This window comes from Gossypium hirsutum, chromosome A13 (genome assembly GCF_007990345.1).
Source record: "Gossypium hirsutum isolate 1008001.06 chromosome A13, Gossypium_hirsutum_v2.1, whole genome shotgun sequence".
Classification (NCBI taxonomy): Eukaryota; Viridiplantae; Streptophyta; class Magnoliopsida; order Malvales; family Malvaceae; genus Gossypium; species Gossypium hirsutum.
In genome coordinates this window covers 39895482-39907574 of record NC_053436.1, presented here as the reverse complement: position 1 = coordinate 39907574, position 12093 = coordinate 39895482, and the positions used below count along the sequence as shown (strand labels likewise).

The window sequence follows — 12093 nt, the reverse complement described above, 5'->3', positions numbered from 1 at the left end:
GTAACGGTAAGTTGACGTGGCACGTTAAATGATCATTTCAAATAAAAATTTTAGGTTAAATTCTACAATTGGTTCCTATATTTTTTATTTTGAGCAATTTAATTTTTTTCTTTTATATTCTTTCCACTTTCCTTTTTTTTTTCCATTCTATTTTGCTTCTCCCTCTGTTTTCTCATTTCTTCATTTCTTTTAACGTAGTTTTTTTATATTTTTCATTTGTTAAAACTAGTCCACAAGCTACCTTCACTCAAAAAAAAAACTGTTCAAAAGAATAAAAGTATAGGGACTAGTTTTAACAAATGGAAAACATCTACGTTAAAAAAAAAATGGAGAAAGGAGGAAAACAGAGGGAAAATTCGGAGAGAATGGAAAATTCAAAGAAAAAAATTAAGTTAAAAAAACATAAAAGAAAAAAAATTACTCAAAATGAAAAAAACATGGTGACCGATTGTATAAATTAACCTAAAGTTTTTGTTTGAAATGATAATTTAACGTGTCACGTCAGCTTACCGTCACACCATTAATGATAATTAATGGCTCAGTGACTAAAATATTACAACGCGATAACATAAGTGACTAAAACTTAACATTTCAAACATAAGTAACTAAAATGTCACCTGAAATAAACAAAAGTGACTATTTTGATATTTTATCTTATTTTTCATTTGAAATCTTCCATTTTAGTTTGGTAAGTTAATCTCTTACTAATTTATTCATTGAATCAAGTTTTGAAAATCAATTTTATCATCTTCTCCATGCTTTCTTGGTGTTATTGGCTGGTGATGAGAGAGGAAGTTTGACTTTTTAATTTTCTTGATCCATTTCCATCAAATTCAATTTGGTAAGTAGATTTTTCCATTAATTTCTTAATTATATTAGTCCTTATAGTCTTAATTTTTATATTTGTTGGTGAGGATTAAGGGTTTTTAAGTTCAAGATATCATTGAAATAAAAAAAATTCAAATTTGATAAGATTTTGAGTAAGTCCTTAAAACTTTGGGTCAAGCTCTAAATATATAAAGAGGATAAGAATTTTTGGTGTTTTTACTTAAATCAAGAGAGGTTTATAGTGATTATTAGTTTTAGATCAGTGAAAATTTATTTAGATTTTAGTTTCAAGAAGTTAGATTAGAGTTCTTTTCAAAAGCTTAAAAAAGTAAAATTAGAGTCTTGTTAAATCAAACTACATTATTTCAATAGATTAAGAATTTTTTATTGTTTTTATTGTTATTCTAACTTGTTTTATTATTTTGGTGATGAATTTGAAGTTAAAGAAGTTTGCGACAGTTAAAAAGCGATAGGGAGGGAGAAAGTAGCAGAAATTTAGTTAGTTTCAGTTTGTGCATTTTATTATAATCTTTTTGTTTATATATAAATTTCCATTTTTAGGATTATGTAACACTTAAAAAATTCCACTACAACGTTTGGTATACACTGAATTTTTTTTAACAAATATGGAAATGAGATCATGGTTTATTCCCCGTTGGCGGCTGAGGCCTTGGTAATGTTTCATCTCTCTTTTTTACACATGACTTGGGTTTTAGGGATATAGTTAGAGGGAGATAGTCTCATAGTTATAAAGAAATTTGCTTCTAACTATATTCATCGATCACTTATGTAACACCCCTAACCTATATCCGTCGTCAAAATAGAGTTTCGAAGCATTACCAGAACTTTCAGAACATTTGTAATTAAATTATATAAATTACTATTCATTAACCGAGATCATTCAAAACGTCTCTCAATTGGACCCTCGAGGCCCAATACGAGCACTAGAATCAAGTCAGGACTTAATCGGAAGCTCTAAGAATTTTTTGCGATATTTCAAAAATTTTCCAAGGTGCAGGGCTCACACGCCCGAGTGGTCCAAGGGACACGCCTGTACTGCTGGCCATGTTCAACCTCGTGTAACTCTCTGACTTGTGCACACGACCATGCCACACGCCCGTGTGCTAGGTCATGTGGTTAATTAATTCAATTCAAAATTAGGTGCAGGTTTCACACGGCCAAGACACACACCCGTGTTCTAGGCTGTATAGCATACACAGCTGAAACACATGCCCATGTCTCTGCCCGTGTGCTCAATTCTGAGCATTCTGTTTCTCAAAATTAAGGTGCAAGGGACACACAGCCTAACCACACGACCATATACCAGGCCGTGTGTCACACACAGTCTAGACAAATGCCTGTGTGGACAAAATAAAGCCATTTCCTAGCTTCATTTGTCACCCAAATTTACCATTTTCCTGCACTAAAACATACCAAACACATTCCAACCATTTCTAAGCATTCAAGTTAAGCAATTTCCATCATTCATCATGGCATACCATCACCTGCATACATGCTCACAATCTTACCTTGATTCAATCCATATATTAGACATAATTTGATAAACAACTTAACATATATTTAACTACCATAACATGACATTATAAGTATATCAAAACAACCATTACTAGCCATTCCAATGGCTAGATTACAAGCATTATTATCAAACCACTAATGGTTAAGTTGTCATATACATGCCATTATATCAAAATGATTTTGCTATATATACCCAAAATAACTAGTTGATAGTGTGACGATGCTCCAATAATCTCCAACCTTTGCGAGCTTCCGAGCACTATAAAATAGGGAAAAATAAAATGGAGTAAGCATTACATGCTTAGTAAGTTCGTATAACAAAAACTAAACTTACCAATCCCGTTTATTAAATCTAAGCATACAATAACATGTTTTCCATCCATTTGGCAAAATCGCCTAAACACATGCATCCAATCAAACATGTTAGTCACAAAGTTTACATATACATGCAATACTCTTTCAAGATATTATCATTTCATCTCATAATTCTCATGCCATGTTAAGAGTTTTATACCCGTTGAATCATTGAAATTCTGATGGATACTCAAGTAGTACACTCGGGGTGTACAATTCAATAATCCGTCAATTCTTATTCGAGGGTACCCATTAGGGAACTTAATCAAGGAACACACTCTCGAGCCATATATCTTATAATAGGATTACCAGTCCAAGCTAAATCCTTTATATAATGTAAGCTCAAAAGAGCTCAACTAGGATTACCAATCCAGGCTAAGCCCTAATCGTAACATATACTCGAGAGGTATTATATCAGGATTACCCGTCCGGGCTAAATCCTTTTTATAGCAATGTAAATAGGATTACTTGTCCAAGCTAAATCTCGTCCACAACAAATGTAAGACCTTATTCGTTTCGAGAAAGCACATATATTCATCAGAATTCAATATTCAACCGGGACTTAACCCTTTTTCACCATTTCAAGCATGTATTCAATTTTTCATTATAGCATTCAAATAATGTACATCAATATAAGTCACATTCCATACGAACAAAACATTCAATTAAACATATTTACATGCTCGATTAAGTTACATGAACTTACCACGACACTTGTTTGCGTATAAAATCTACTAATCCGAAACCTTTTCTTTTCCTCAGTCTAACCTTGAATTTGTGTTGTTCGGATCTATATAAATAGCTTTAATCATCAATTTCACATATTTCATATTTATTTGGACTCAATTTACATCCTAGGCAAAATTACCATTTTGCCTTTTAACTTTTTTATAAATTCTCATTTTGTCCCTAGGCTTGGAAAATGAAACTTGTGCAATTTACTTCTATTCCAAGCCTAACCAAAATCCCATTACAAAATTTACAGCACATGTATTCATAAAAATGAAAAATTTTTCATCAAATTTCACAATTTTACATTTTAGTCCCTAAATCATATTTTCATCAAAAATCATTTTTGTAAAAGTTGTTTATCTATCAACAACTTTTTATTTTCTACCATAAATTCCTAATTTTCAGCATATTCATCCATAACCCAAATTTCATACCTTGATAACTTTTCAAATTAATCCCCCAAATAGATAGATTAGACTATCCCAGTTTCAAAAATATCAAAATTACTAAAAATGAGACAAGGAAACTTACGCAATTAAGCCTTGAAAGTTTCTTCTCTCTCTCCTAGGGTTTCCATATAATTTTAGGGTTGAATATGACAAAAATAATAAGATGATATCTTTTATCATTTTTTTAATTAATTATTTATTTCAATTTCCAATTTAGTCCCTACTCTTTTCTAATTTTTTCTTGGATGAGTCACCAAAAATCTACATACTTTTCTTTAATGGTCTAATTACCATATAAGGACCTCTAGTTTTGAATTCCATAGCTATCTAATCCTTATAGCTACTAGAATTCAACTTTCGCATTTTATGTGATTTAGTTCTTCTCATAATTAAACATTTAATCGATAAAATTTTCGTATCAAAATTTTCACACGACATGTCTATCATAATACGGACTATATTATAAAATAAAAATAAACTTTATTTTTGGATCAGATTTGTGGTCCTGAAACCACTGTTCCAATTTCTCTGAAATATGGCCTGTTTCAATTCTCCCCTTTAAGGTTTTCGTCCTCAAAAATCTTACCAGTGAAAAGATTCCAGTATTGCTTCCTTATAGTGTCCTCCGGTTCCAGTAGCCTCCTCTATACCATGTCGTTACCCAAGAACTTTTACTAAAGTTACCTTTTTATTTCTTAACTCTTTTGTTTCCCAAGCTAAAATTTTGGTCGGTTCTTCACTATATGTCATGTAAGGTTGAATCTCTACCTCGGTCGAAGAAATAACACGTGAAGGATCGGATTGGTACTGTCATTTCATAGACACATGAAAAACATTATGAATCCGATCAAGTTCTGGTGGTAAAGTTAACCGTTATGCAACCGGTCCAATTCTTTCTATAATCTCATATGGTCCAATGAACCATGGACTCAATTTTCCTTTACGACCAAACCGGAGAACTTTCTTCCAAGGTGATACTTTTAAGAATACTTTGTCACTGACTTGGAATTCTATTTCTTTTCGTTTTAAATCAGCATAAGACTTTTGACGATCAGAGGCTATTTTCAAACTATCCCGAATTACTTTCACTTTTTCCTTGGTTTCACGGCCTAAGTCAACTCCATGTAACTCTTTCTCACTGAGTTCTGTCCAATACAATGAAGTTCTACATTTGTGACCATACAAGGCTTCATACGGTGCCATTTTAATACTAGACTGATAACTGTTATCGTATGCAAATTCAACTAAAGGCAAATACCTTTCCCAGTTACCTTCAAACTCAAGTATACAACATCAAATCATATCTTCCAAGATCTGTATTACCCGTTCAAATTGACCATCTGCCTGGGGATGAAATGCAGTGCTAAAGTGTAACTGAGTACCTAGAGCTTCTTACAATTTGCTTCAGAATCAAGATGTAAATCGAGGGTCTCTATCTGAAATAATGCAGACAGGCACTCCATGCAATTTGACAATCTCAAAAACATATAATTTAGCCAATCTGTCCAAGGAAAAATCCATATGTACCGGAATAAAGTGTCTTGACTTTGTCAACCGATCATCAATTACCCAAATGGGATCTTTCTTCCTTGTAGAAAGAGGTAACCCTGATACAAAGTCCATAGTAATTCTTTCCCATTTCCATTCCGGTATCGTAACTGGCTGTAATAGCCCAGAAGGCAACTGATATTCAGCTTTTTCTTGTTGACATATCAAACATTTAGATACAAATTCAGAAATATCTCGTTTCATTCCTGGCCACTGTTTTAGATCATTATACATTTTATTACTACCAGGATGTATACACATGTTACCGTTATGAGCTTCAGTCAAAATCTTTTGTACTAGTTCTGAACCTTTTGATACACATACTTTGCCTCTGAATAACAAACAACCACTAGTCATAATTTGAAATTCTGAGTTAGGAGTCAATTCACTCTGTATCTGTTTTGCTTGCAACTTACTATCATTTTTCTGAGCTTCAGAGATCTGCTGCAAAAACGTTGGTCTAGCTTTTAACTCAGATATAATTAAACCATCATCAGATGATGACAATCAAGTATTCATTGTTCGCAAAGTATAAAGGGATTTTCTACTCAAAGCATTTGCCACTACGTTGGCTTTTCCCTGATGGTAGTCAATAACAAGATCATAATCTTTCAATAACTCAAGCCATCTGTGCTGTCTCAAATTGAAATCTTTCTGTGACATCAAATATTTCAGACTTTTATGATCAGTGAATATGTGACATTTTTCACCAAATAAGTAATGCCGCCAGATTCTCAATGCAAACACTATGACTGCCAATTTAAGATCATATGTCGGGTAGTTCTTTTCATGTGTCTTTAGTTGTTGTGAAGCATAGGCTACCATTTTACCTTCTTGCATCAAAACATAGCCTAAACCATTCAATGATCACTGTAAATTATAAATTCCTTGCCCGATTCAGGCTGGACTAATACAGGTGCTTCTGTCAATAAAGCCTTTAATCTGTCAAAACTCTACTGGCATTTGTCAGTCCACTCAAACTTTACATCTTTCTGTAGAAAACGAGTCATCAAAGAAGCTATCATTGAATTTTTTTTTTACAAATCTCCGATAATAACTAGCTAGTCCCAGAAAACTTTGGACTTTAGATACATTCTTCGGTGGCTTCCAGTTAATAATGGCTGAAATTTTATTCGGGTCTACTCTAACACCTTCAGCAGATATAATATGCCCAAGAAAACTAACTTCCCGTAGCCAAAATTCACATTTACTAAATTTGGCATACAATTGTTTCCCTCGCAGAGTTTGTAATACTGTTCTCAAATGTTCTGCATGTTCATTTTCATCTCGAGAGTAAACCAAAATACCATTTATAAATACCACCACAAACTTGTCTAAATATGGGCCGAAACTTCTATTCATCATATCCATAAACAATGCAGGTGCATTTGTCAAGCCGAATGGCATCACAAGAAATTCATAGTGTCTATACCTGGTTCTAAAAGTTGTCTTTTGCAAATCCAAATCTTTTACTTGTAATTGATAGTAACCAGAACGGAGATTAATCTTTGAAAATACAGTGGCACATTTTAACTGGTCAAACAGGTCATCATACGAGGCAATGGATACTTGTTCTTTATTGTAACTTTGTTGAGCTATCTGTAATCAATGCACAGCCTTAACGATCCATCTTTCTTATTTACAAACAGAACCGGCGCTCCCCAAGATGAGAAACTAAGCCGAGCAAAACCTCTGTCAATCAATTCTTGCAACTGTGCTTTCAACTATTTTAATTCAGTAGGAGCCATTCTGTAAGGTGCTATGGATATAGGTGTTGTTCCCGGAACAAGATCTATAGAGAATTCCTCTTCTCTATCCAGTGGTAAACCAAGTAATTCTTCTAGGACTACATCAGAAAATTCACATACAACCGACACTGATTGAATCTTTGACTCAGATATTTTAGTATCCATCACATATGCAAGGTAAGCATCATAACCCTTTCGACATATTTCTGTGCTGATACTGCTGAAATTACATTAGGTAATCCATCTAGTTTATCAAATTCAACATGAAGTAATTCACCACTCTCGCATTTCAATACGATATATTTCTGTTTACAATTCACCACTATATCATATTGGGTTAACCAATCCATTCCCAAAATCATATCAAATTCATCAAATGGCAATAACATCAAGTTAGCTGGAAAGTAATAACCTTTTACCATCAACGAACAGTTCTTACAAACTTTATCCACCATAACACACTAGCCCAGGGGGTTTGAAACTTTAACCACAAATTCAGTGAATTCAATAGGTAAATTTTTAACAGTTACTAAGTTTGTACATATGTATGAATGTGTGGAACCAAGACCAATCAATGTAGTAATATTAGTATCAAGTAGACAAAATGTACCAGTAATGACGTCTGGTGCAGAGGCATCTTCTCTTGCACGAATAGCATATGTCCTTGCAGGTGCTCGTGCTTCAGATCTAACTATTGTATCCTTGGTAGTACCTTGACTACCACCAACATTGCCGGGATGACGGGGTGTCTGCCTCTCGAGACAGGATTACTAGGCTTTGGAGCTGGTTCTATCTCTTTTTCAACTCTTTTTGGACAATCATTGAGAAAATGGTCAAGTGAACCACATTTAAAAAAAGCTCCACTTCTAGATCGACATTCCCCATAATGAAATTTGTTACAATGTTTACATTTCAATTTGGGATTACCAACACTACCCACACTGGTCACATATGGTGATGAAGACCTCAGGTCAGAACGTTGAGAGCCCCGATCTCTTCTAGAGTATCTTGTAGAGGTGATCACCCGATCATAATACTTCTTTAATTTCTTAGAAGCAAATGATTGTGACTTACTTATAATTCTTTTTCCAGAAAATCGAGCCTCTCTTTCAGCCTGTTTCTTTTCCTTACTCAACTTCTTACTTTGTGTGCTTGTTCAACTAACACCGTAAATTCCCTTATTTCGAGAATTTTGATCAATAACTTGATATTTTCATTTAGATCCTCTTCAAAGCGTTTACACATCTCGGCCTCAGTTAGAACCCATTCTCTGTCATATTTACTCGGCCGATCAAATTCTCGTTTATATTCGGATACAGTTATGTTTCCCTGTTTGAGTTTTAAAAATTCTTTCTTTTTCTAATCCATGAATCTCTGACTAACATACTTCTTTTTGAATTCAGTTTGGAAAAACTCCCATGTAATGTTTTCTCTCGGTACAACAGAAGTTATAGTATTCCACCAATGATAAGCTGTATCCTTCAGTAGGGATACTGCACATTTTAGACATTCGTCTTATGTACAGGATAATTCATCTAAAACCAGGATAGTATTTTCTAGCCGAAACTCAGCCCTTTCCAGATCATCATCTGCGGTAGCTCTAAATTCTTCCGCCCTATGCTTGCTGATTTTATTTATCGGAGGCTTACCAGTTCTAACAGGTTCAGCACCCTATGGTACCTCAGGAACTGGTTAAGGAGCAAGTAGGGGAGGTTGTTGTACAACGGGGTTTGCTTTTAAGTACTCGGTAAATGGAAACACAAAAATTTACACACTTTTTCATACCCTTTTTAACTTAAATTCATGTGAATTCGGTTAAATTCTAGTCGAAAAATAATTAATTTTGTAAAATAATTAAACTGCACTTAATATATGAACATGTTGAATTTTAATTAATTTCATAATTAATTTTGATGAATTTTGGTTATTTTCGACAGATTTGCACAAAGGGAGAAAAATGGTTCAGCAGACATTACTAGAAGCACAAAACTGAAAAGCAATTTGAAGTATCAAGGCGAACTAAATTTCAGCCTAAGACGGTCCAAAATTATATGTATTTATTTATAATATAATTAATTTTAATTTATATCTAATTTAATTTGGGTTAATAAATTATGATTAATTAATTATGAAAAAGTGGTTCGATTGAACCGAACCGAGTAAACCGAACCAGCCAAGAAAAGGATAGCCTAAATCATCCAAGTGCTGACCCAATTCAACTCATAGCTGAGTATTTAAGCTGCAAGAAGCCCTTGAAGACTTGTTCAAATTGCAATTAAACCCCTCCACAATTGGTGGCTTAGTAGATTTGCCCCAAGCCATATTTAGCAAAGTTGAAGCAATCAACTTTGCCACATAAAAGGGCCAGCCAAGGGGTGGCTCTTTGGCTGATATTTTTAGCAAATTTCAGCTACCACATTTAGCTATAAAAACCCCCTTGGCTGATCATTCGACACATCCCTCTTTCAATTTTTCTCTCATTTTTCCCATTCAAAGTTCCTTACTCTTTTTCCAATTTCTCCCCTTGAGAAAGGGTTCTTCTTCAGCCATTTTGGAGTAGCAATTGAGTGTTCATAATAGCCTTGATCAGCGAGGGCGACAAAGAAGGAAAAATAGAGCAACCTAGTCAAGCCACGGAAAAACACCGGATTTGATTCTTGTTCCCTATCTCTTTAACTTTTGTTGTTTTTGTGATGAACATATTTATGAATATTTATGTTGTTGGAATGGTTAATTTAATCAGCTTAGCTTGAATTTAATTATTATTGGGTTGATTGCATTTCGTCCTCTTAAATTATTAAAGTTGTGTTTATGTTGTTATAGGCCTCCGTAAAATGCTTGATTAAGTAAAATTATGCCTAAGTTATTCTTGCATTATAATTGTGAGGGAATTAATAAATTAATTATTTAAACGGATTGAAATTGTAATTAATTGACATAATACTTAATCAGTGCATGTTTATTCTTCTAAGGTAGCTGAAGGTTAAATTAGCATTGTATCTGGCGGTACACTTGCCTTCCTTAACTTGCAAGATTATTATGATTAAATTGTTTCAAGGTAAGGATACCTTGTTACCTCACATAGTCTTTAATGTTCTCATTAGATTTAATTAATCGTTTTAATTGACATAGGAATATGCAAGAGATTAGTTCAATTTAATGAGTATGTATGTGCAATAACATGCTTGCTTATTAGAATCTGTTTATTGATTGAATTGACATAGGGATATGTTAAGAGATGAATGGATTTGTGTAGGTGAGTATGTTCATAAGTTAGCAAATTACCAAGTTGCCGTGAATTTATTCGTAACAATATAAACATGAGTTTAATAATTCTAAGATAAGAAATGTAATTAATCTAACACAATTATATTATCTTGATTAAAATCGTATTTTGAAATCATGCATTTGAGATTTATTTATTTAGTTTACTTGGTTTAAAATCTTAGTTTTTAATCACCCTCTTCCAACAAAATATATATTTTTTCTTTACCAAAGTGTTTTAAATAGCATTCATAAATAATTCTTTTCACAGTCCCTATGGGTACAATAACTTGACATTTACTTGTCACTTGATTACTTGTTGCGATTGTGTACACTTGCACATTTCTGTCGCTCCAAGTTTTTGGCACCGTTGCCGGGGACTGTGTTTTAAAGTCATTATTTGTGAATTCGTCAGTTTTGCGTTTTGGTTTAATTTTCTGTTTAAATTTTAGCTTAATTAATTTTTCTATGATTATTTCAGGTGTTTATGAGTATGGATCGAATCATCAATTTACTCCCTGTAGACCCTAAGATTGAACGAACTTTTCGAAAGCGAAGAAGACAAGCAAATTAGAGAAGGACCGAAGAGATAAACTTCGAAAATCTGATCCAAGGAAATGAAGCAAACCCTGCTCAAAATCCTATCCTTATTGCTGATGATAGGGATAGAGCTTTATGACAGTATGTCGTGCTATTGTTTCATGATCTTAATCTGGGTATTAGAAGACCCGAAATTGAGGCACAACAGTTCAAGTTGAAGCTAGTCATGTTCCAGATGCTTCAGACAGTGGGCCAATTCAGTGGAATGCCTACCGAAGATCCTCACCAACACTTAAGACTGTTTATGGAGGTGAATGATTCTTTCAAGTTAGCCGGAGTACCCGAAGATGCATTATGATTAAAGTTGTTCCCGTATTTGCTAAGAGACAAAGCTCCAGCTTGGTTGAACTCATTGCCACCAAACTCAATTTCCACATGGCAAGAGTTAGTAGAAAGATTCCTTATGAAGTATTTCCCGCATAGCAAGAATGCTAAGTTGAGGAACCAGATCACTGCTTTCCAACATATGGATGATGAGTCCTTGTATGAGGCATGAGAAAGGTACAAAGAATTATTACAGAAGTGCCCTCATCACGGAATCCCGTATTGCATCCAACTTGAGACATTTTATAATGGTATCAATGCTCACACGATGATAATACCCTAAAATGGCGTGTTTTTATATATTAATCATGTGTTTATTTTGAGCTTGAGCCTACTAATTTGAGCTATTTATGTCTTTTCATCTTTTAGGGACTAAATTGGAGGCGAAAAGTAAATTCAAGGGAAAAAGCGTCAATTTAGAGATTAAATGGGCCAATATGCAATGTGGGACAAATATGGTGCCAAAAGTGCGAACATGGAAGGCATAAGGACTTGGAAGCAAATAGAAAAGATTTTATTTTAGAAGACTCTATTTTATTAGGATAATTAATATTAAGATAATTATTAGGATTATTTAATTTTAGGATTTTATTTTAATTATCTTTAATTATTTTTAATTAAATGTATTTATCTTTTAGAATTTAAGTTAAATTAAACTATCTTCCTAGCACTATAAATAGGGGGTGAAGTGACTCTATTTGGAATCTTTT

At 33.6% G+C, this 12093-nt stretch overlaps 1 non-coding gene across 1 annotated transcript; it reads right to left on the bottom strand.

The window, feature by feature from the left end:
* Positions 1 to 11492: 11492 nt before the first annotated feature.
* Positions 11493 to 11599, bottom strand: LOC121213134 (small nucleolar RNA R71). Its single transcript, XR_005908503.1, has one exon. It is a non-coding gene; the product is annotated as a small nucleolar RNA R71 (small nucleolar RNA).
* Between the last annotated feature and the right edge of the window lie 494 nt (positions 11600 to 12093).